This window comes from Megalops cyprinoides, chromosome 1 (assembly GCF_013368585.1).
Source record: "Megalops cyprinoides isolate fMegCyp1 chromosome 1, fMegCyp1.pri, whole genome shotgun sequence".
NCBI lineage: Eukaryota > Metazoa > Chordata > Actinopteri > Elopiformes > Megalopidae > Megalops > Megalops cyprinoides.
Window position 1 is genome coordinate 5,108,460 of NC_050583.1, and position 20,876 is coordinate 5,129,335.

A 20,876-nucleotide genomic window follows, 5' to 3' on the forward strand; every position below is an offset into this window, starting at 1 on the left:
CTCTTGAAGTGTAAAGTGGGACATTTCAGACTTCTGTCTCGTCCAGTATCAGAGGGTGATGTTGGGCGTGGTAAAGGTGTTCTCAGGTGATGCTTATCATGCATAACATTTCCCTTGAATGCTGCTTTTGCACGGTCATTCTCCCCTTGGACAGCATAGCTTCTTCATGTCTTGCATTGGTGGTTCAGTGGTAGAATTCTCGCCTGCCACGCGGGAGGCCCGGGTTCGATTCCCGGCCAATGCATGAGTGAGTGCTCTTTTGATCGTAACCGTGATTCCAATACCTAATCACTCCAATCCTGGCTTTCTTGCGATCTATCAAGAAGCTCTTCTATGAGTGTAAGATGGAACATTGGAGACTTTCTTCTCTACTATGCAATGGGAGACTGCGATCTTTAAGCGCTCTTAAGTCAAGCTTATGAAGCAGAAGACTTGACTTAAAGCTTCTTTGTGCACAGTCAATCTCTGATTGGATAGCAATTCTTGGCTTTATTGGAGTCTATCAAGAAGCTCTTCCTTAAGTCAAAAGTTGGTCCTTTCATACGTCTTCTGTCTAGTCCAGTATCAGAGGGTGATGTTGGGCTTTGTCAAGGGGTCTGAAGAGGCGCATATCATGCACAAGATTTCACAGAAAGGCTCTTTTTGCACGGTCATTCACTTCTTGGTCAGCAAACTTTGGCTTTATTGAAATCTATCAAAATGCTCCTCTTGAAGTGTAAAGTGGGACATTTCAGACGTCTTCTGTCTAGTCCAGTATCAGAGGGTGATGTTGGGTTTTGTCAAGGGGTCTGAAGAGGCGCATATCATGCACAAGATTTCACTGAAAGGCTCTTTTTGCACGGTCATTCTCTTCTTGGTCAGCAAACCTTGGCTTCATTGGAATCTATCAAAATGCTCATCTTGAAGTGTAAAGTGGGACATTTCAGACTTCTTCTGGCTAGTCCAGTATCAGATGGTGATGTTGGGCTTTGTCAAGGTGTCTGAAGAGGCGCATATCATGCACAAGATTTCACTGAAAGGCTCTTTTTGCACGGTCATTTTCTTCTTGGTCAGCAAACATTGACTTCATTGGAATCTATCAAAAAGCTCCTCTTGAAGTGTAAAGTGGGACATTTCAGACTTCTGTCTCGTCCAGTATCAGAGGGTGATGTTGGGCGTGGTAAAGGTGTTCTCAGGTGATGCTTATCATGCATAACATTTCCCTTGAATGCTGCTTTTGCACGGTCATTCTCCCCTTGGACAGCATAGCTTCTTCATGTCTTGCATTGGTGGTTCAGTGGTAGAATTCTCGCCTGCCACGCGGGAGGCCCGGGTTCGATTCCCGGCCAATGCATGAGTGAGTGCTCTTTTGATCGTAACCGTGATTCCAATACCTAATCACTCCAATCCTGGCTTTCTTGCGATCTATCAAGAAGCTCTTCTATGAGTGTAAGATGGAACATTGGAGACTTTCCTCTCTACTATGCAATGGGAGACTGCGACCTGGGACATCTTTAAGCGCTCTTAAGTCAAGCTTATGAAGCAGAAGACTTGACTTAAAGCTTCTTTGTGCACAGTCAATCTCTGATTGGATAGCAATTCTTGGCTTTATTGGAGTCTATCAAGAAGCTCTTCCTTAAGTCAAAAGTGGGTCATTTCAGACGTCTTCTGTCTAGTCCAGTATCAGAGGGTGATGTTGGGCTTTGTCAAGGTGTCTGAAGAGGCGCATATCATGCACAAGATTTCACTGAAAGGTTCTTTTTGCACGGTCATTCTCTTCTTGGTCAGCAAACCTTGGCTTCATTGGAATCTATCAAAATGCTCATCTTGAAGTGTAAAGTGGGACATTTCAGACTTCTTCTGGCTAGTCCAGTATCAGATGGTGATGTTGGGCTTTGTCAAGGTGTCTGAAGAGGCGCATATCATGCACAAGATTTCACTGAAAGGCTCTTTTTGCACGGTCATTTTCTTCTTGGTCAGCAAACATTGACTTCATTGGAATCTATCAAAAAGCTCCTCTTGAAGTGTAAAGTGGGACATTTCAGACTTCTTCTGTCTCGTCCAGTATCAGAGGGTGATGTTGGGCGTGGTAAAGGTGTTCTCTGGTGTTCTCAGGTGATGCTTATCATGCATAACATTTCCCTTGAATGCTGCTTTTGCACGGTCATTCTCCCCTTGGACAGCATAGCTTCTTCATGTCTTGCATTGGTGGTTCAGTGGTAGAATTCTCGCCTGCCACGCGGGAGGCCCGGGTTCGATTCCTGGCCAATGCATGAGTGAGTGCTCTTTTGATCGTAACCGTGATTCCAATACCTAATCACTCCAATCCTGGCTTTCTTGCGATCTATCAAGAAGCTCTTCTATGAGTGTAAGATTGAACATTGGAGACTTTCTTCTCTACTATGCAATGGGAGACTGCGATCTTTAAGCGCTCTTAAGTCAAGCTTATGAAGCAGAAGACTTGACTTAAAGCTTCTTTGTGCACAGTCAATCTCTGATTGGATAGTAATTCTTGGCTTTATAGGAGTCTATCAAGAAGCCATTCCTTAAGTCAAAAGTGGGTCATTTCAGACGTCTTCTGACTAGTCCAGTATCAGAGGGTGATGTTAGGCTTTGTCAAGGGGTCTGAAGAGGCGCATATCATGCACAAGATTTCACTGAAAGGCTCTTTTTGCACGGTCATTCTCTTCTTGGTCAGCAAACCTTGGCTTCATTGGAATCTATCAAAAAGCTCTTCTTGAAGTGTAAAGTGGGACATTTCAGACTTCTTCTGTCTAGTCCAGTATCAGAGGGTGATGTTGGGCTTTGTCAAGGTGTCTGAAGAGGCGCATATCATGCACAAGATTTCACTGAAAGGTTCTTTTTGCACGGTCATTCTCTTCTTGGTCAGCAAACCTTGGCTTCATTGGAATCTATCAAAATGCTCATCTTGAAGTGTAAAGTGGGACATTTCAGACTTCTTCTGGCTAGTCCAGTATCAGATGGTGATGTTGGGCTTTGTCAAGGGGTCTGAAGAGGCGCATATCATGCACAAGATTTCACTGAAAGGCTCTTTTTGCACGGTCATTTTCTTCTTGGTCAGCAAACATTGACTTCATTGGAATCTATCAAAAAGCTCCTCTTGAAGTGTAAAGTGGGACATTTCAGACTTCTTCTGTCTCGTCTAGTATCAGAGGGTGATGTTGGGCGTGGTAAAGGTGTTCTCTGGTGTTCTCAGGTGATGCTTATCATGCATAACATTTCCCTTGAATGCTGCTTTTGCACGGTCATTCTCCCCTTGGACAGCATAGCTTCTTCATGTCTTGCATTGGTGGTTCAGTGGTAGAATTCTCGCCTGCCATGCGGGAGGCCAGGGTTCCATTCCCGGCCAATGCATGAGTGAGTGCTCTTTTGATTGTAACCGTGATTCCAATACCTAATCACTCCAATCCTGGCTTTCATGTGAACTATCAAGAAGCTCTTCTATGAGTGTAAGATGGAACATTGGAGACTTTCCTCTCTACTATGCAATGGGAGACTGCGACCTGGGACATCTTTAAGCGGTCTTAAGTCAAGCTTATGAAGCATAAGACTTGACTTAAAGCTTCTTTGTGCACAGTCAATCTCTGATTGGATAGCAATTCTTGGCTTTATTGGAGTCTATCAAGAAGCTCTTCCTTAAGTCAAAAGTGGGTCATTTCAGACGTCTTCTGTCTAGTCCAGTATCAGAGGGTGATGTTGGGCTTTGTCAAGGTGTCTGAAGAAGCGCATATCATGCACAAGATTTCACTGAAAGGCTCTTTTTGCACGGTCATTCATTTCTTGGACAGCAAACTTTGGCTTCATTGGAATCTATCAAAATGCTCCTCTTGAAGTGTAAAGTGGGACATTTCAGATGTCTTCTCTCTAGTCCAGTATCAGAGGGTGATGTTGGGCTTTGTCAAGGGGTCTGAAGAGGGGCATATCATGCACAAGATTTCACTGAAAGGCTCTTTTTGCACGGTAATTCTCTTCTTGGTCCTTGTTTGTTTGATTCTGAATGCTGTCTTTCACTGAACAGAAATACATCTTGATTAAACTGTTCAATTTGCCAAGAAGATGTTGGGGTTTAAATATCTTCAGGTAACAGAAAGACCATCGCCCAAACAGTGACTGGTACCCTGGATGTAAACCCTGGACCCTCAGATTAAAAGTCTGATGCTCTACCGACTGAGCTATCCGGGCTCTATGAGCGCCTGTATTTGGTCACACTAAGGACCTCGTGGCGCAACGGTAGCGCGTCTGACTCCAGATCAAAAGGTTGCGTGTTCAAGTCACGTCGGGGTCACTGCTCATTGTCAATTTCAATGTCAGCTTTTATCTGTCATTCATCAAACACCTCGCTTTCAAAGTCAAGGTAAACACAACGGTCTCATTCGTTATTCCAACGCCTGGCAGCTACGAGACTACAGAAATGTGTAATAGGAGCAAGATGAACATTTTATTACATGATGTGGGGTCGTAGATTATGTCTTTTTTTCGTTTCAAGCTGTTGGAGCAAGTCAAGGCGATTCAGCATGTTACAAGACTCTTGTAAAGTGGCTATCGCCTCTGTATTCAGAAATTGTGCTGCTTTGAAAATACATTTTATTACTCACAACCTTCGAACAACAAGCCGTCAGAATCTGTTGACAATGGCAGTCTTTGGAGATGTACCAATGGCTGTCTTTGATTGAACAGAGATGCACCTTGAAGTAAAGATCAAGCTGTTGTCTGTGGCGAAAAGATGTTGGAGTTCCAATACCATCGAACGAGCAGAACGCTTTATTACATGTTGCTGGAGCATAGATTATGTCTTCTTTTATATTCATTCTATTGAAGAATGAGATGGCGAGTCAGCTGTTAAAAATTCCTTGTAAACTGACAGTCGTGAAGATAATTTCAGATTCTCGTTTTTGACAATCGATCAATGAATCTAGACTTTCTAACACTGAGGACGTGGATAGATCATGTCATGCACGTGAACTCCTCCTCCCATTAATGTTCTTTCCTCTTTTTAGCAGCTGCTCTGAAAATACATGTGATTTATCACAACCATCGGCAGAAGAAGCAGTCTGAATGTATTGAAAATGGCTGTCGTTCGACTGGTTGTGAATGCTGTCTTTAATTGAACAGAGATACAGCTTGATCTAGGTGTTAGCCCTGGCGAAAAGACGTTGGGTTTCCAGTATCCTCAGATAACAGAAAGATGATCGCCCGAACAGGGACTTGAACCCTGGACCCTCAGATTAAAAGTCTGATGCTCTACCGACTGAGCTATCCGGGCTCTATGAGCTCTTATATTTTGTCACCCGAACGACCTCGAGGCGCAACGGTAGCGCGTCTGACTCCAGATCAGAAGGTTGCGTGTTCAAATCACGTCGGGGTCACTGCTCATTGTCAATTTCAATGTCAGCTTTTATCTGTCATTCATAAAACACCTCGCTTTCAAAGTCAAGGTAAACACAACGGTCTCATTCGTTATTCCAACCCCTGGCAGCTACGAGACTACAGAAATGTGTAATAGGAGCAAGATGAACGTTTTATTACATAATGTGGGGTCGTAGATTATGTCTTTTTTTCGTTTCAAGCTGTTGGAGCAAGTCAAGGCGATTCAGCATGTTACAAGACTCTTGTAAAGTGCCTATCGCCTCTGTATTCAGAAATTGTGCTGCTTTGAAAATACATTTTATTACTCACAACCTTCGAACAACAACCCGTCAGAATCTTTTGACAATGGCAGTCTTTGGAGATGTACCAATGGCTGTCTTTGATTGAACAGAGATGCACCTTGAAGTAAAGATCAAGCTGTTGCCTCTGGCGAAAAGATGTTGGAGTTCCAATACCATCGAACGAGCACAACGCTTTATTACATATTGCTGGTGCATAGAGTATGTCTTCTTTTATATTCATTCTATTGAAGAATGAGATAGCGAGTCAGCTGTTAAAAATTCCTTGTAAACTGACAGTCGCGAAGGTATTGTCAGATTCTCTTTTATTGACAATCGATCAATGAATCTAGACTTTCTAACACTGAGGACGTGGATGGATCATGTCATGCACGTCAACTCCTCCTGCCATTAATGTTCTTTCCTCTTTTTAGCAGCTGCTCTGAAAATACATGTGATTTATCACAACCATCGGAAGAAGAAGCAGTTTGAATGTATTGAAAATGGCTGTCGTTCGACTGGTTGTGAATGCTGGTTTTAATTGAACAGAGATACAGCTTGATCTAGGTGTTAGTCCTGGCGAAAAGATGTTGGGTTTCCAGTATCCTCAGATAACAGAAAGATGATCGCCCGAACAGGGACTTGAACCCTGGACCCTCAGATTAAAAGTCTGATGCTCTACCGACTGAGCTATCCGGGCTCTATGAGCACTTATATTTTGTCACCCGAACGACCTCGAGGCGCAACGGTAGCGCGTCTGACTCCAGATCAGAAGGTTGCGTGTTCAAATCACGTCGGGGTCACTGCTCATTGTCAATTTCAATGTCAGCTTTTATCTGTCATTCATAAAACACCTCGCTTTCAAAGTCAAGGTAAACACAACGGTCTCATTCGTTATTCCAACCCCTGGCAGCTACGAGACTACAGAAATGTGTAATAGGAGCAAGATGAACGTTTTATTACATAATGTGGGGTCGTAGATTATGTCTTTTTTTCGTTTCAAGCTGTTGGAGCAAGTCAAGGCGATTCAGCATGTTACAAGACTCTTGTAAAGTGCCTATCGCCTCTGTATTCAGAAATTGTGCTGCTTTGAAAATACATTATATTACTCACAACCTTCGAACAACAACCCGTCAGAATCTTTTGACAATGGCAGTCTTTGGAGATGTACCAATGGCTGTCTTTGATTGAACAGAGATGCACCTTGAAGTAAAGATCAAGCTGTTGCCTCTGGCGAAAAGATGTTGGAGTTCCAATACCATCGAACGAGCACAACGCTTTATTACATATTGCTGGTGCATAGAGTATGTCTTCTTTTATATTCATTCTATTGAAGAATGAGATAGCGAGTCAGCTGTTAAAAATTCATTGTAAACTGACAGTCGCGAAGGTATTGTCAGATTCTCTTTTATTGACAATCGATCAATGAATCTAGACTTTCTAACACTGAGGACGTGGATGGATCATGTCATGCACGTCAACTCCTCCTGCCATTAATGTTCTTTCCTCTTTTTAGCAGCTGCTCTGAAAATACATGTGATTTATCACAACCATCGGCAGAAGAAGCAGTCTGAATGTATTGAAAATGGCTGTCGTTCGACTGGTTGTGAATGCTGTCTTTAATTGAACAGAGATACAGCTTGATCTAGGTGTTAGCCCTGGCGAAAAGACGTTGGGTTTCCAGTATCCTCAGATAACAGAAAGATGATCGCCCGAACAGGGACTTGAACCCTGGACCCTCAGATTAAAAGTCTGATGCTCTACCGACTGAGCTATCCGGGCTCTATGAGCTCTTATATTTTGTCACCCGAACGACCTCGAGGCGCAACGGTAGCGCGTCTGACTCCAGATCAGAAGGTTGCGTGTTCAAATCACGTCGGGGTCACTGCTCATTGTCAATTTCAATGTCAGCTTTTATCTGTCATTCATAAAACACCTCGCTTTCAAAGTCAAGGTAAACACAACGGTCTCATTCGTTATTCCAACCCCTGGCAGCTACGAGACTACAGAAATGTGTAATAGGAGCAAGATGAACGTTTTATTACATAATGTGGGGTCGTAGATTATGTCTTTTTTTCGTTTCAAGCTGTTGGAGCAAGTCAAGGCGATTCAGCATGTTACAAGACTCTTGTAAAGTGCCTATCGCCTCTGTATTCAGAAATTGTGCTGCTTTGAAAATACATTTTATTACTCACAACCTTCGAACAACAACCCGTCAGAATCTTTTGACAATGGCAGTCTTTGGAGATGTACCAATGGCTGTCTTTGATTGAACAGAGATGCACCTTGAAGTAAAGATCAAGCTGTTGCCTCTGGCGAAAAGATGTTGGAGTTCCAATACCATCGAACGAGCACAACGCTTTATTACATATTGCTGGTGCATAGAGTATGTCTTCTTTTATATTCATTCTATTGAAGAATGAGATAGCGAGTCAGCTGTTAAAAATTCATTGTAAACTGACAGTCGCGAAGGTATTGTCAGATTCTCTTTTATTGACAATCGATCAATGAATCTAGACTTTCTAACACTGAGGACGTGGATGGATCATGTCATGCACGTCAACTCCTCCTGCCATTAATGTTCTTTCCTCTTTTTAGCAGCTGCTCTGAAAATACATGTGATTTATCACAACCATCGGCAGAAGAAGCAGTCTGAATGTATTGAAAATGGCTGTCGTTCGACTGGTTGTGAATGCTGGTTTTAATTGAACAGAGATACAGCTTGATCTAGGTGTTAGTCCTGGCGAAAAGACGTTGGGTTTCCAGTATCCTCAGATAACAGAAAGATGATCGCCCGAACAGGGACTTGAACCCTGGACCCTCAGATTAAAAGTCTGATGCTCTACCGACTGAGCTATCCGGGCTCTATGAGCGCTTATATTTTGTCACCCGAACGACCTCGCTGGCGCAACGGTAGCGCGTCTGACTCCAGATCAGAAGGTTGCGTGTTCAAATCACGTCGGGGTCACTGCTCATTGTCAATTTCAATGTCAGCTTTTATCTGTCATTCATAAAACACCTCGCTTTCAAAGTCAAGGTAAACACAACGGTCTCATTCGTTATTCCAACCCCTGGCAGCTACGACACTACTGAAATGTGTAATAGGAGCAAGATGAACATTTTATTACATAATGTGGGGTCGTAGATTATGTCTTTTTTTCGTTTCAAGCTGTTGGAGCAAGTCAAGGCGATTCAGCATGTTACAAGACTCTTATAAAGTGGCTATCGCCTCTGTATTCAGAAATTGTGCTGCTTTGAAAATACATTTTATTACTCACAACCTTCGAACAACAACCCGTCAGAATCTGTTGACAATGGCAGTCTTTGGAGATGTACCAATGGCTGTCTTTGATTGAACAGAGATGCACCTTGAAGTAAAGATCAAGTTGTTGCCTCTGGCGAAAAGATGTTGGAGTTCCAATACCATCGAACGAGCAGAACGCTTTATTACATGTTGCTGGAGCATAGATTATGTCTTCTTTTATATTCATTCTATTGAAGAATGAGATGGCGAGTCAGCTGTTAAAAATTCCTTGTAAACTGACAGTCGCGAAGATAATTTCAGATTCTCGTTTTTGACAATCGATCAATGAATCTAGACTTTCTAACACTGAGGACGTGGATGGATCATGTCATGCACGTCAACTCCTCCTCCCATTAATGTTCTTTCCTCTTTTTAGCAGCTGCTCTGAAAATACATGTGATTTATCACAACCATCGGCAGAAGAAGCAGTCTGAATGTATTGAAAATGGCTGTCGTTCGACTGGTTGTGAATGCTGTCTTTAATTGAACAGAGATACAGCTTGATCTAGGTGTTAGCCCTGGCGAAAAGACGTTGGGTTTCCAGTATCCTCAGATAACAGAAAGATGATCGCCCGAACAGGGACTTGAACCCTGGACCCTCAGATTAAAAGTCTGATGCTCTACCGACTGAGCTATCCGGGCTCTATGAGCGCCTATATTTTGTCACCCGAACGACCTCGTGGCGCAACGGTAGCGCGTCTGACTCCAGATCAGAAGGTTGCGTGTTCAAATCACGTCGGGGTCACTGCTCATTGTCAATTTCAATGTCAGCTTTTATCTGTCATTCATAAAACACCTCGCTTTCAAAGTCAAGGTAAACACAACGGTCTCATTCGTTATTCCAACCCCTGGCAGCTACGAGACTACTGAAATGTGTAATAGGACCAAGATGAACGTTTTATTACATAATGTGGGGTCGTAGATTATGTCTTTTTTTCGTTTCAAGCTGTTGGAGCAAGTCAAGGCGATTCAGCATGTTACAAGACTCTTGTAAAGTGGCTATCGCCCCTGTATTCAGAAATTGTGCTGCTTTGAAAATACATTTTATTTCTCACAACCTTCGAACAACAAGCCGTCAGAATCTGTTGACAATGGCAGTCTTTGGAGATGTACCAATGGCTGTCTTTGATTGAACAGAGATGCACCTTGAAGTAAAGATCAAGCTGTTGCCTCTGGCGAAAAGATGTTGGAGTTCCAATACCATCGAACGAGCAGAACGCTTTATTACATATTGCTGGTGCATAGAGTATGTCTTCTTTTATATTCATTCTATTGAAGAATGAGATAGCGAGTCAGCTGTTAAAAATTCCTTGTAAACTGACAGTCGCGAAGGTATTGTCAGATTCTCTTTTATGACAATCGATCAATGAATCTAGACTTTCTAACACTGAGGACGTGGATGGATCATGTCATGCACGTCAACTCCTCCTGCCATTAATGTTCTTTCCTCTTTTTAGCAGCTGCTCTGAAAATACATGTGATTTATCACAACCATCGGCAGAAGAAGCAGTCTGAATGTATTGAAAATGGCTGTCGTTCGACTGGTTGTGAATGCTGTCTTTAATTGAACAGAGATACAGCTTGATCTAGGTGTTAGCCCTGGCGAAAAGACGTTGGGTTTCCAGTATCCTCAGATAACAGAAAGATGATCGCCCGAACAGGGACTTGAACCCTGGACCCTCAGATTAAAAGTCTGATGCTCTACCGACTGAGCTATCCGGGCTCTATGAGCGCTTATATTTTGTCACCCGAACGACCTCGTGGCGCAACGGTAGCGCGTCTGACTCCAGATCAGAAGGTTGCGTGTTCAAATCACGTCGGGGTCACTGCTCATTGTCAATTTCAATGTCAGCTTTTATCTGTCATTCATAAAACACCTCGCTTTCAAAGTCAAGGTAAACACAACGGTCTCATTCGTTATTCCAACCCCTGGCAGCTACGACACTACTGAAATGTGTAATAGGAGCAAGATGAACGTTTTATTACATAATGTGGGGTCGTAGATTATGTCTTTTTTTCGTTTCAAGCTGTTGGAGCAAGTCAAGGCGATTCAGCATGTTACAAGACTCTTATAAAGTGGCTATCGCCTCTGTATTCAGAAATTGTGCTGCTTTGAAAATACATTATATTACTCACAACCTTCGAACAACAACCCGTCAGAATCTTTTGACAATGGCAGTCTTTGGAGATGTACCAATGGCTGTCTTTGATTGAACAGAGATGCACCTTGAAGTAAAGATCAAGCTGTTGCCTCTGGCGAAAAGATGTTGGAGTTCCAATACCATCGAACGAGCACAACGCTTTATTACATATTGCTGGTGCATAGAGTATGTCTTCTTTTATATTCATTCTATTGAAGAATGAGATAGCGAGTCAGCTGTTAAAAATTCCTTGTAAACTGACAGTCGCGAAGGTATTGTCAGATTCTCTTTTATTGACAATCGATCAATGAATCTAGACTTTCTAACACTGAGGACGTGGATGGATCATGTCATGCACGTCAACTCCTCCTGCCATTAATGTTCTTTCCTCTTTTTAGCAGCTGCTCTGAAAATACATGTGATTTATCACAACCATCGGCAGAAGAAGCAGTCTGAATGTATTGAAAATGGCTGTCGTTCGACTGGTTGTGAATGCTGTCTTTAATTGAACAGAGATACAGCTTGATCTAGGTGTTAGCCCTGGCGAAAAGACGTTGGGTTTCCAGTATCCTCAGATAACAGAAAGATGATCGCCCGAACAGGGACTTGAACCCTGGACCCTCAGATTAAAAGTCTGATGCTCTACCGACTGAGCTATCCGGGCTCTATGAGCGCTTATATTTTGTCACCCGAACGACCTCGTGGCGCAACGGTAGCGCGTCTGACTCCAGATCAGAAGGTTGCGTGTTCAAATCACGTCGGGGTCACTGCTCATTGTCAATTTCAATGTCAGCTTTTATCTGTCATTCATAAAACACCTCGCTTTCAAAGTCAAGGTAAACACAACGGTCTCATTCGTTATTCCAACCCCTGGCAGCTACGAGACTACAGAAATGTGTAATAGGAGCAAGATGAACATTTTATTACATGATGTGGGGTCGTAGATTATGTCTTTTTTTCGTTTCAAGCTGTTGGAGCAAGTCAAGGCGATTCAGCATGTTACAAGACTCTTATAAAGTGGCTATCGCCTCTGTATTCAGAAATTGTGCTGCTTTGAAAATACATTTTATTACTCACAACCTTCGAACAACAACCCGTCAGAATCTGTTGACAATGGCAGTCTTTGGAGATGTACCAATGGCTGTCTTTGATTGAACAGAGATGCACCTTGAAGTAAAGATCAAGCTGTTGCCTCTGGCGAAAAGATGTTGGAGTTCCAATACCATCGAACGAGCAGAACGCTTTATTACATAGTTGCTGGTAGCATAGAGTATGTCTTCTTTTATATTCATTCTATTGAAGAATGAGATAGCGAGTCAGCTGTTAAAAATTCCTTGTAAACTGACAGTCGCGAAGATAATTGTCAGATTCTCGTTTATTGACAATCGATCAATGAATCTAGACTTTCTAACACTGAGGACGTGGATGGATCATGTCATGCACGTCAACTCCTCCTGCCATTAATGTTCTTTCCTCTTTTTAGCAGCTGCTCTGAAAATACATGTGATTTATCACAACCATCGGCAGAAGAAGCAGTCTGAATGTATTGAAAATGGCTGTCGTTCGACTGGTTGTGAATGCTGTCTTTAATTGAACAGAGATACAGCTTGATCTAGGTGTTAGTCCCTGGCGAAAAGACGTTGGGTTTCCAGTATCCTCAGATAACAGAAAGATGATCGCCCGAACAGGGACTTGAACCCTGGACCCTCAGATTAAAAGTCTGATGCTCTACCGACTGAGCTATCCGGGCTCTATGAGCGCTTATATTTTGTCACCCGAACGACCTCGAGGCGCAACGGTAGCGCGTCTGACTCCAGATCAGAAGGTTGCGTGTTCAAATCACGTCGGGGTCACTGCTCATTGTCAATTTCAATGTCAGCTTTTATCTGTCATTCATAAAACACCTCGCTTTCAAAGTCAAGGTAAACACAACGGTCTCATTCGTTATTCCAACCCCTGGCAGCTACGAGACTACTGAAATGTGTAATAGGAGCAAGATGAACGTTTTATTACATAATGTGGGGTCGTAGATTATGTCTTTTTTTCGTTTCAAGCTGTTGGAGCAAGTCAAGGCGATTCAGCATGTTACAAGACTCTTATAAAGTGCCTATCGCCTCTGTATTCAGAAATTGTGCTGCTTTGAAAATACATTATATTACTCACAACCTTCGAACAACAACCCGTCAGAATCTTTTGACAATGGCAGTCTTTGGAGATGTACCAATGGCTGTCTTTGATTGAACAGAGATGCACCTTGAAGTAAAGATCAAGCTGTTGCCTCTGGCGAAAAGATGTTGGAGTTCCAATACCATCGAACGAGCACAACGCTTTATTACATATTGCTGGTGCATAGAGTATGTCTTCTTTTATATTCATTCTATTGAAGAATGAGATAGCGAGTCAGCTGTTAAAAATTCCTTGTAAACTGACAGTCGCGAAGGTATTGTCAGATTCTCTTTTATTGACAATCGATCAATGAATCTAGACTTTCTAACACTGAGGACGTGGATGGATCATGTCATGCACGTCAACTCCTCCTGCCATTAATGTTCTTTCCTCTTTTTAGCAGCTGCTCTGAAAATACATGTGATTTATCACAACCATCGGCAGAAGAAGCAGTCTGAATGTATTGAAAATGGCTGTCGTTCGACTGGTTGTGAATGCTGTCTTTAATTGAACAGAGATACAGCTTGATCTAGGTGTTAGCCCTGGCGAAAAGACGTTGGGTTTCCAGTATCCTCAGATAACAGAAAGATGATCGCCCGAACAGGGACTTGAACCCTGGACCCTCAGATTAAAAGTCTGATGCTCTACCGACTGAGCTATCCGGGCTCTATGAGCGCTTATATTTTGTCACCCGAACGACCTCGTGGCGCAACGGTAGCGCGTCTGACTCCAGATCAGAAGGTTGCGTGTTCAAATCACGTCGGGGTCACTGCTCATTGTCAATTTCAATGTCAGCTTTTATCTGTCATTCATAAAACACCTCGCTTTCAAAGTCAAGGTAAACACAACGGTCTCATTCGTTATTCCAACCCCTGGCAGCTACGAGACTACTGAAATGTGTAATAGGACCAAGATGAACGTTTTATTACATAATGTGGGGTCGTAGATTATGTCTTTTTTTCGTTTCAAGCTGTTGGAGCAAGTCAAGGCGATTCAGCATGTTACAAGACTCTTGTAAAGTGGCTATCGCCCCTGTATTCAGAAATTGTGCTGCTTTGAAAATACATTATATTACTCACAACCTTCGAACAACAACCCGTCAGAATCTTTTGACAATGGCAGTCTTTGGAGATGTACCAATGGCTGTCTTTGATTGAACAGAGATGCACCTTGAAGTAAAGATCAAGCTGTTGCCTCTGGCGAAAAGATGTTGGAGTTCCAATACCATCGAACGAGCACAACGCTTTATTACATATTGCTGGTGCATAGAGTATGTCTTCTTTTATATTCATTCTATTGAAGAATGAGATAGCGAGTCAGCTGTTAAAAATTCCTTGTAAACTGACAGTCGCGAAGGTATTGTCAGATTCTCTTTTATTGACAATCGATCAATGAATCTAGACTTTCTAACACTGAGGACGTGGATGGATCATGTCATGCACGTCAACTCCTCCTGCCATTAATGTTCTTTCCTCTTTTTAGCAGCTGCTCTGAAAATACATGTGATTTATCACAACCATCGGCAGAAGAAGCAGTCTGAATGTATTGAAAATGGCTGTCGTTCGACTGGTTGTGAATGCTGTCTTTAATTGAACAGAGATACAGCTTGATCTAGGTGTTAGCCCTGGCGAAAAGACGTTGGGTTTCCAGTATCCTCAGATAACAGAAAGATGATCGCCCGAACAGGGACTTGAACCCTGGACCCTCAGATTAAAAGTCTGATGCTCTACCGACTGAGCTATCCGGGCTCTATGAGCGCTTATATTTTGTCACCCGAACGACCTCGTGGCGCAACGGTAGCGCGTCTGACTCCAGATCAGAAGGTTGCGTGTTCAAATCACGTCGGGGTCACTGCTCATTGTCAATTTCAATGTCAGCTTTTATCTGTCATTCATAAAACACCTCGCTTTCAAAGTCAAGGTAAACACAACGGTCTCATTCGTTATTCCAACCCCTGGCAGCTACGACACTACTGAAATGTGTAATAGGAGCAAGATGAACAGTTTTATTACATAATGTGGGGTCGTAGATTATGTCTTTTTTTCGTTTCAAGCTGTTGGAGCAAGTCAAGGCGATTCAGCATGTTACAAGACTCTTGTAAAGTGGCTATCGCCTCTGTATTCAGAAATTGTGCTGCTTTGAAAATACATTTATATTACTCACAACCTTCGAACAACAACCCGTCAGAATCTGTTGACAATGGCAGTCTTTGGAGATGTACCAATGGCTGTCTTTGATTGAACAGAGATGCACCTTGAAGTAAAGATCAAGCTGTTGCCTCTGGCGAAAAGATTTTGGAGTTCCAATACCATCGAACGAGCAGCAACGCTTTATTACATATTGCTGGTGCATAGAGTATGTCTTCTTTTATATTCATTCTATTGAAGAATGAGATAGCGAGTCAGCTGTTAAAAATTCCTTGTAAACTGACAGTCGCGAAGGTATTGTCAGATTCTCTTTTATTGACAATCGATCAATGAATCTAGACTTTCTAACACTGAGGACGTGGATGGATCATGTCATGCACGTCAACTCCTCCTCCCATTAATGTTCTTTCCTCTTTTTAGCAGCTTCTCTGAAAATACATGTGATTTATCACAACCATCGGAAGAAGAAGCAGTCTGAATGTATTGAAAATGGCTGTCGTTCGACTGGTTGTGAATGCTGGTTTTAATTGAACAGAGATACAGCTTGATCTAGGTGTTAGTCCTGGCGAAAAGACGTTGGGTTTCCAGTATCCTCAGATAACAGAAAGATGATCGCCCGAACAGGGACTTGAACCCTGGACCCTCAGATTAAAAGTCTGATGCTCTACCGACTGAGCTATCCGGGCTCTATGAGCGCTTATATTTTGTCACCCGAACGACCTCGAGGCGCAACGGTAGCGCGTCTGACTCCAGATCAGAAGGTTGCGTGTTCAAATCACGTCGGGGTCACTGCTCATTGTCAATTTCAATGTCAGCTTTTATCTGTCATTCATAAAACACCTCGCTTTCAAAGTCAAGGTAAACACAACGGTCTCATTCGTTATTCCAACCCCTGGCAGCTACGAGACTACAGAAATGTGTAATAGGAGCAAGATGAACGTTTTATTACATAATGTGGGGTCGTAGATTATGTCTTTTTTTCGTTTCAAGCTGTTGGAGCAAGTCAAGGCGATTCAGCATGTTACAAGACTCTTGTAAAGTGCCTATCGCCTCTGTATTCAGAAATTGTGCTGCTTTGAAAATACATTATATTACTCACAACCTTCGAACAACAACCCGTCAGAATCTTTTGACAATGGCAGTCTTTGGAGATGTACCAATGGCTGTCTTTGATTGAACAGAGATGCACCTTGAAGTAAAGATCAAGCTGTTGCCTCTGGCGAAAAGATGTTGGAGTTCCAATACCATCGAACGAGCACAACGCTTTATTACATATTGCTGGTGCATAGAGTATGTCTTCTTTTATATTCATTCTATTGAAGAATGAGATGGCGAGTCAGCTGTTAAAAATTCCTTGTAAACTGACAGTCGCGAAGGTATTGTCAGATTCTCTTTTATTGACAATCGATCAATGAATCTAGACTTTCTAACACTGAGGACGTGGATGGATCATGTCATGCACGTCAACTCCTCCTGCCATTAATGTTCTTTCCTCTTTTTAGCAGCTGCTCTGAAAATACATGTGATTTATCACAACCATCGGCAGAAGAAGCAGTCTGAATGTATTGAAAATGGCTGTCGTTCGACTGGTTGTGAATGCTGTCTTTAATTGAACAGAGATACAGCTTGATCTAGGTGTTAGCCCTGGCGAAAAGACGTTGGGTTTCCAGTATCCTCAGATAACAGAAAGATGATCGCCCGAACAGGGACTTGAACCCTGGACCCTCAGATTAAAAGTCTGATGCTCTACCGACTGAGCTATCCGGGCTCTATGAGCTCTTATATTTTGTCACCCGAACGACCTCGTGGCGCAACGGTAGCGCGTCTGACTCCAGATCAGAAGGTTGCGTGTTCAAATCACGTCGGGGTCACTGCTCATTGTCAATTTCAATGTCAGCTTTTATCTGTCATTCATAAAACACCTCGCTTTCAAAGTCAAGGTAAACACAACGGTCTCATTCGTTATTCCAACCCCTGGCAGCTACGACACTACTGAAATGTGTAATAGGAGCAAGATGAACATTTTATTACATGATGTGGGGTCGTAGATTATGTCTTTTTTTCGTTTCAAGCTGTTGGAGCAAGTCAAGGCGATTCAGCATGTTACAAGACTCTTGTAAAGTGCCTATCGCCTCTGTATTCAGAAATTGTGCTGCTTTGAAAATACATTATATTACTCACAACCTTCGAACAACAACCCGTCAGAATCTTTTGACAATGGCAGTCTTTGGAGATGTACCAATGGCTGTCTTTGATTGAACAGAGATGCACCTTGAAGTAAAGATCAAGCTGTTGCCTCTGGCGAAAAGATGTTGGAGTTCCAATACCATCGAACGAGCACAACGCTTTATTACATATTGCTGGTGCATAGAGTATGTCTTCTTTTATTTTCATTCTATTGAAGAATGAGATAACGAGTCAGCTGTTAAAAATTCCTTGTAAACTGACAGTCGCGAAGGTATTGTCAGATTCTCTTTTATTGACAATCGATCAATGAATCTAGACTTTCTAACACTGAGGACGTGGATGGATCATGTCATGCACGTCAACTCCTCCTGCCATTAATGTTCTTTCCTCTTTTTAGCAGCTGCTCTGAAAATACATGTGATTTATCACAACCATCGGAAGAAGAAGCAGTTTGAATGTATTGAAAATGGCTGTCGTTCGACTGGTTGTGAATGCTGGTTTTAATTGAACAGAGATACAGCTTGATCTAGGTGTTAGTCCTGGCGAAAAGACGTTGGGTTTCCAGTATCCTCAGATAACAGAAAGATGATCGCCCGAACAGGGACTTGAACCCTGGACCCTCAGATTAAAAGTCTGATGCTCTACCGACTGAGCTATCCGAATATGCGCTATAATATCAGCTATTCTGAGCTATCAGAATCTGTTGACAATGGCAGTCTTTGGAGATGTACCAATGGCTGTCTTTGATTGAACAGAGATGCACCTTGAAGTAAAGATCAAGCTGTTGCCTCTGGCGAAAAGATGTTGGAGTTCCAATACCATCGAACGAGCAGAACGCTTTATTACATATTGCTGGAGCTGGAGTATGTCTTCTTTTATATTAATTCTATTGAAGAATGAGATGGCGAGTCAGCTGTTAAAAATTCCTTGTAAACTGACAGTCGCGAAGGTATTGTCAGATTCTCGTTTTTGACAACTTACAATTAAGCTTGTTACATGGTGGAAATAAATTATTTCCAGCAAACATCATAAGCATTGCCAACAGATGTCAGCTTTTGATTTTAACCACAGTTATTGACATATTAACTGAAGTTATTGATATATTACATTAGCTATTTACTTTATCTTTACTGTACATGTGGAGGTCTGGAAGTCTATAAGGAAACCGGACAATCTAATATGTTAGCCTTAAATAATTTGTATTCTGCTATACTTTGTATAGTGGAAAATATTGTATGCATTAAGCACTACTACTGAGAAGTAATATGATGTGATTCTATGTCTAAGTAAGGCTGGGGGTTATTCTAGGTCATAAGTATTTCAATGTTATTGCAGGACAGTTGGTCTTAGAGTATTTGACCTTGGAGAAGGAACACTGCCTTCAGCATTGGCCCTCCCTGGATGTCACCCCAGAACCTTCGTGCACTATGTTGCTGTTCCATAGTCATGCCACCTTCTCCTATTGGTTCACGGTCCTCGCTTATTGTATCTTTTCAAATGCCACCTCCTCCTATTGGTTTACGGTCTTCGCTTATTGTATCCTTTCCCTCTGGATTCACAGTCAGGCTGCCTTCTGTTGTTTCACAGTCACGTAACCTTTGCTTATTGTATCTTCTTTCTCTGACTCATAGTCACGCCGCCTTCGCCTATTGTATTTTCTCCCTCGGACATGGCCTAGCAGCGTGTCAGCACGTTTTCGCCTCCTTTTAACATATGCATCCCATTTTTAGGTTTATATTACAGTTTAGGAGTCATACATCTAAATAATAGGAGCTGGTAGCCTGCTGGTAGCAAATGCTTGCAAACTGTATGTGGATTTACTGCATTTTGTCATAGTTGCCCATCATAGTAGTGCTGAGCCAACGGCCCCGCCTTCGCGGGGTTTAATTCTTCGTTGTCTGGCTCTTGCGGCCCATCTCCTGGGCCGTGTCCAGACGGGGCCTAGTTCTTACACTAACCCTTTGTTTTAAGGTCTTACTATGTAGCTTATGGCACGTAGATATCTGTGTGCCTTCTTACAGTCTGCAGCACCGCAGTCTGGCTAACTTATTTTTTAACCTTTTTTATTATACAAACGTGGGCCTGGAAATAATGGTAATATTCCAGGCTGATATGCTTAAAAATAAAATGAACTCTGTATTATTTAATTATGCTTAAAAATTATACATACAGGTGTGGAGTAGAAATAATGGGAAATTCCAGAAGTGTTGTATTTAAAAATAATATACAATTAATGACTATGGAGTTTATGGGATTTTCCAGGCAGGGTAAATGTAACAGTTTAAAAATTAAATAATGGTGTAAATTGAAAATGGGGTGAAGTTGAAGGAGGAGCCTGGGAGGAGTTGGCAATTGGGGTCTGGGATGGGAGTGAGAAAAGGCATTATGGATGGATGCAGGCTGAGGGGAGGGCAGAGTGATTGGGGAGTGTTTGTGAATGTATACACACCGCATATACACCTGTTGCTGATAAATCCGCAATAAATCCGATTTATGTATGTGTAATTATTAATAGAGACCCAATATCTTTATTATTTAGAAATGTGACCAAAAATTTTATATTTAGATTGATTCCTCCTCTGTAAAATGTTTCTCAAGCGCGCACTGTCTCTCTCTACTGCTGTCAGTGGCCAATTCTCGTCAAGTCTCTCGGCCAAGTCTGTTGAATCAAATCGTGTGGAATCGCACTACATCGCAACAGGGGTGAGTCATATCGTATTGCATTAGTAGTTGCCTCATATGTATCTTTAATGTATCGGATCGTTGGCAATGCATGGAGATGTGTATTGCATCGGCCTCAGTGATGGAGATGCACATCCCTATTTTATGCATGGCACTAAATTACTTCTTTTCTGGTAAAGCATGATGAGTAAGGGCCTGCCACACAAAGAGTAGCCTAGGGGCCCATGACCACCTTAATCCGCCACTGTAGATATGTGTTGTATTTTTGTCGGATAATTGAAAATTCATGCACTTGTGCCATGTAAAGTGGCTATCGCCCCTGTAGTCAGAAATTGTGCTGTTTTGAAAATACGTTTTATTTCTCACAACCTTCGCACAACAAGCCATCGGAATTCTGTTGACATTGGCAGTCTTTGGAGATGTACCAAAGGCTGTCTTTGATTGAGCAGAGATGCACCTTGAAGTAAAGATCAAGCTGTTGCCTCTAAGATGTTGGATTTCCACTGCCATTATTTATCACAACCATTCGCAGAAGAAGCAGTCGGAATCTATTGAGAATGGCTGTCGTTTGAGACGTTGAGTTTCAAGTATCTTCAGGTAACAG

At 42.3% G+C, this 20,876-nt stretch overlaps 31 non-coding genes across 31 annotated transcripts; 17 read left to right on the forward strand and 14 right to left on the reverse strand.

Annotated features, from left to right (window-relative positions):
* Positions 1-173: 173 nt before the first annotated feature.
* On the forward strand, positions 174-244 carry trnag-gcc. Its single transcript has one exon. It is a non-coding gene; the product is annotated as a tRNA-Gly (tRNA).
* A 1,018-nt stretch (positions 245-1,262) lies between these two features.
* On the forward strand, positions 1,263-1,333 carry trnag-gcc. Its single transcript has one exon. It is a non-coding gene; the product is annotated as a tRNA-Gly (tRNA).
* An 848-nt stretch (positions 1,334-2,181) lies between these two features.
* Positions 2,182-2,252, forward strand: trnag-gcc. Its single transcript has one exon. It is a non-coding gene; the product is annotated as a tRNA-Gly (tRNA).
* A 1,031-nt stretch (positions 2,253-3,283) lies between these two features.
* On the forward strand, positions 3,284-3,354 carry trnag-gcc. The gene has a single exon. It is a non-coding gene; the product is annotated as a tRNA-Gly (tRNA).
* Positions 3,355-4,096: 742 nt separating this feature from the next.
* trnak-uuu lies at positions 4,097-4,182 on the reverse strand. Its single transcript has one exon. It is a non-coding gene; the product is annotated as a tRNA-Lys (tRNA).
* A 31-nt stretch (positions 4,183-4,213) lies between these two features.
* Positions 4,214-4,285, forward strand: trnaw-cca. Its single transcript has one exon. It is a non-coding gene; the product is annotated as a tRNA-Trp (tRNA).
* A 905-nt stretch (positions 4,286-5,190) lies between these two features.
* Positions 5,191-5,263, reverse strand: trnak-uuu. Its single transcript has one exon. It is a non-coding gene; the product is annotated as a tRNA-Lys (tRNA).
* A 31-nt stretch (positions 5,264-5,294) lies between these two features.
* trnaw-cca lies at positions 5,295-5,366 on the forward strand. The gene has a single exon. It is a non-coding gene; the product is annotated as a tRNA-Trp (tRNA).
* A 906-nt stretch (positions 5,367-6,272) lies between these two features.
* Positions 6,273-6,345, reverse strand: trnak-uuu. Its single transcript has one exon. It is a non-coding gene; the product is annotated as a tRNA-Lys (tRNA).
* Positions 6,346-6,376: 31 nt separating this feature from the next.
* trnaw-cca lies at positions 6,377-6,448 on the forward strand. Its single transcript has one exon. It is a non-coding gene; the product is annotated as a tRNA-Trp (tRNA).
* Positions 6,449-7,354: 906 nt separating this feature from the next.
* On the reverse strand, positions 7,355-7,427 carry trnak-uuu. Its single transcript has one exon. It is a non-coding gene; the product is annotated as a tRNA-Lys (tRNA).
* Positions 7,428-7,458: 31 nt separating this feature from the next.
* trnaw-cca lies at positions 7,459-7,530 on the forward strand. The gene has a single exon. It is a non-coding gene; the product is annotated as a tRNA-Trp (tRNA).
* A 906-nt stretch (positions 7,531-8,436) lies between these two features.
* Positions 8,437-8,509, reverse strand: trnak-uuu. Its single transcript has one exon. It is a non-coding gene; the product is annotated as a tRNA-Lys (tRNA).
* A 31-nt stretch (positions 8,510-8,540) lies between these two features.
* trnaw-cca lies at positions 8,541-8,613 on the forward strand. The gene has a single exon. It is a non-coding gene; the product is annotated as a tRNA-Trp (tRNA).
* Positions 8,614-9,518: 905 nt separating this feature from the next.
* Positions 9,519-9,591, reverse strand: trnak-uuu. The gene has a single exon. It is a non-coding gene; the product is annotated as a tRNA-Lys (tRNA).
* A 31-nt stretch (positions 9,592-9,622) lies between these two features.
* trnaw-cca lies at positions 9,623-9,694 on the forward strand. Its single transcript has one exon. It is a non-coding gene; the product is annotated as a tRNA-Trp (tRNA).
* A 905-nt stretch (positions 9,695-10,599) lies between these two features.
* Positions 10,600-10,672, reverse strand: trnak-uuu. The gene has a single exon. It is a non-coding gene; the product is annotated as a tRNA-Lys (tRNA).
* A 31-nt stretch (positions 10,673-10,703) lies between these two features.
* trnaw-cca lies at positions 10,704-10,775 on the forward strand. The gene has a single exon. It is a non-coding gene; the product is annotated as a tRNA-Trp (tRNA).
* Positions 10,776-11,681: 906 nt separating this feature from the next.
* trnak-uuu lies at positions 11,682-11,754 on the reverse strand. Its single transcript has one exon. It is a non-coding gene; the product is annotated as a tRNA-Lys (tRNA).
* A 31-nt stretch (positions 11,755-11,785) lies between these two features.
* On the forward strand, positions 11,786-11,857 carry trnaw-cca. The gene has a single exon. It is a non-coding gene; the product is annotated as a tRNA-Trp (tRNA).
* A 910-nt stretch (positions 11,858-12,767) lies between these two features.
* Positions 12,768-12,840, reverse strand: trnak-uuu. The gene has a single exon. It is a non-coding gene; the product is annotated as a tRNA-Lys (tRNA).
* A 31-nt stretch (positions 12,841-12,871) lies between these two features.
* trnaw-cca lies at positions 12,872-12,943 on the forward strand. Its single transcript has one exon. It is a non-coding gene; the product is annotated as a tRNA-Trp (tRNA).
* A 906-nt stretch (positions 12,944-13,849) lies between these two features.
* trnak-uuu lies at positions 13,850-13,922 on the reverse strand. The gene has a single exon. It is a non-coding gene; the product is annotated as a tRNA-Lys (tRNA).
* Positions 13,923-13,953: 31 nt separating this feature from the next.
* On the forward strand, positions 13,954-14,025 carry trnaw-cca. Its single transcript has one exon. It is a non-coding gene; the product is annotated as a tRNA-Trp (tRNA).
* A 906-nt stretch (positions 14,026-14,931) lies between these two features.
* Positions 14,932-15,004, reverse strand: trnak-uuu. Its single transcript has one exon. It is a non-coding gene; the product is annotated as a tRNA-Lys (tRNA).
* Positions 15,005-15,035: 31 nt separating this feature from the next.
* Positions 15,036-15,107, forward strand: trnaw-cca. The gene has a single exon. It is a non-coding gene; the product is annotated as a tRNA-Trp (tRNA).
* Positions 15,108-16,016: 909 nt separating this feature from the next.
* Positions 16,017-16,089, reverse strand: trnak-uuu. Its single transcript has one exon. It is a non-coding gene; the product is annotated as a tRNA-Lys (tRNA).
* Positions 16,090-16,120: 31 nt separating this feature from the next.
* Positions 16,121-16,192, forward strand: trnaw-cca. Its single transcript has one exon. It is a non-coding gene; the product is annotated as a tRNA-Trp (tRNA).
* Positions 16,193-17,098: 906 nt separating this feature from the next.
* On the reverse strand, positions 17,099-17,171 carry trnak-uuu. The gene has a single exon. It is a non-coding gene; the product is annotated as a tRNA-Lys (tRNA).
* Positions 17,172-17,202: 31 nt separating this feature from the next.
* trnaw-cca lies at positions 17,203-17,274 on the forward strand. The gene has a single exon. It is a non-coding gene; the product is annotated as a tRNA-Trp (tRNA).
* Positions 17,275-18,180: 906 nt separating this feature from the next.
* On the reverse strand, positions 18,181-18,253 carry trnak-uuu. Its single transcript has one exon. It is a non-coding gene; the product is annotated as a tRNA-Lys (tRNA).
* Between the last annotated feature and the right edge of the window lie 2,623 nt (positions 18,254-20,876).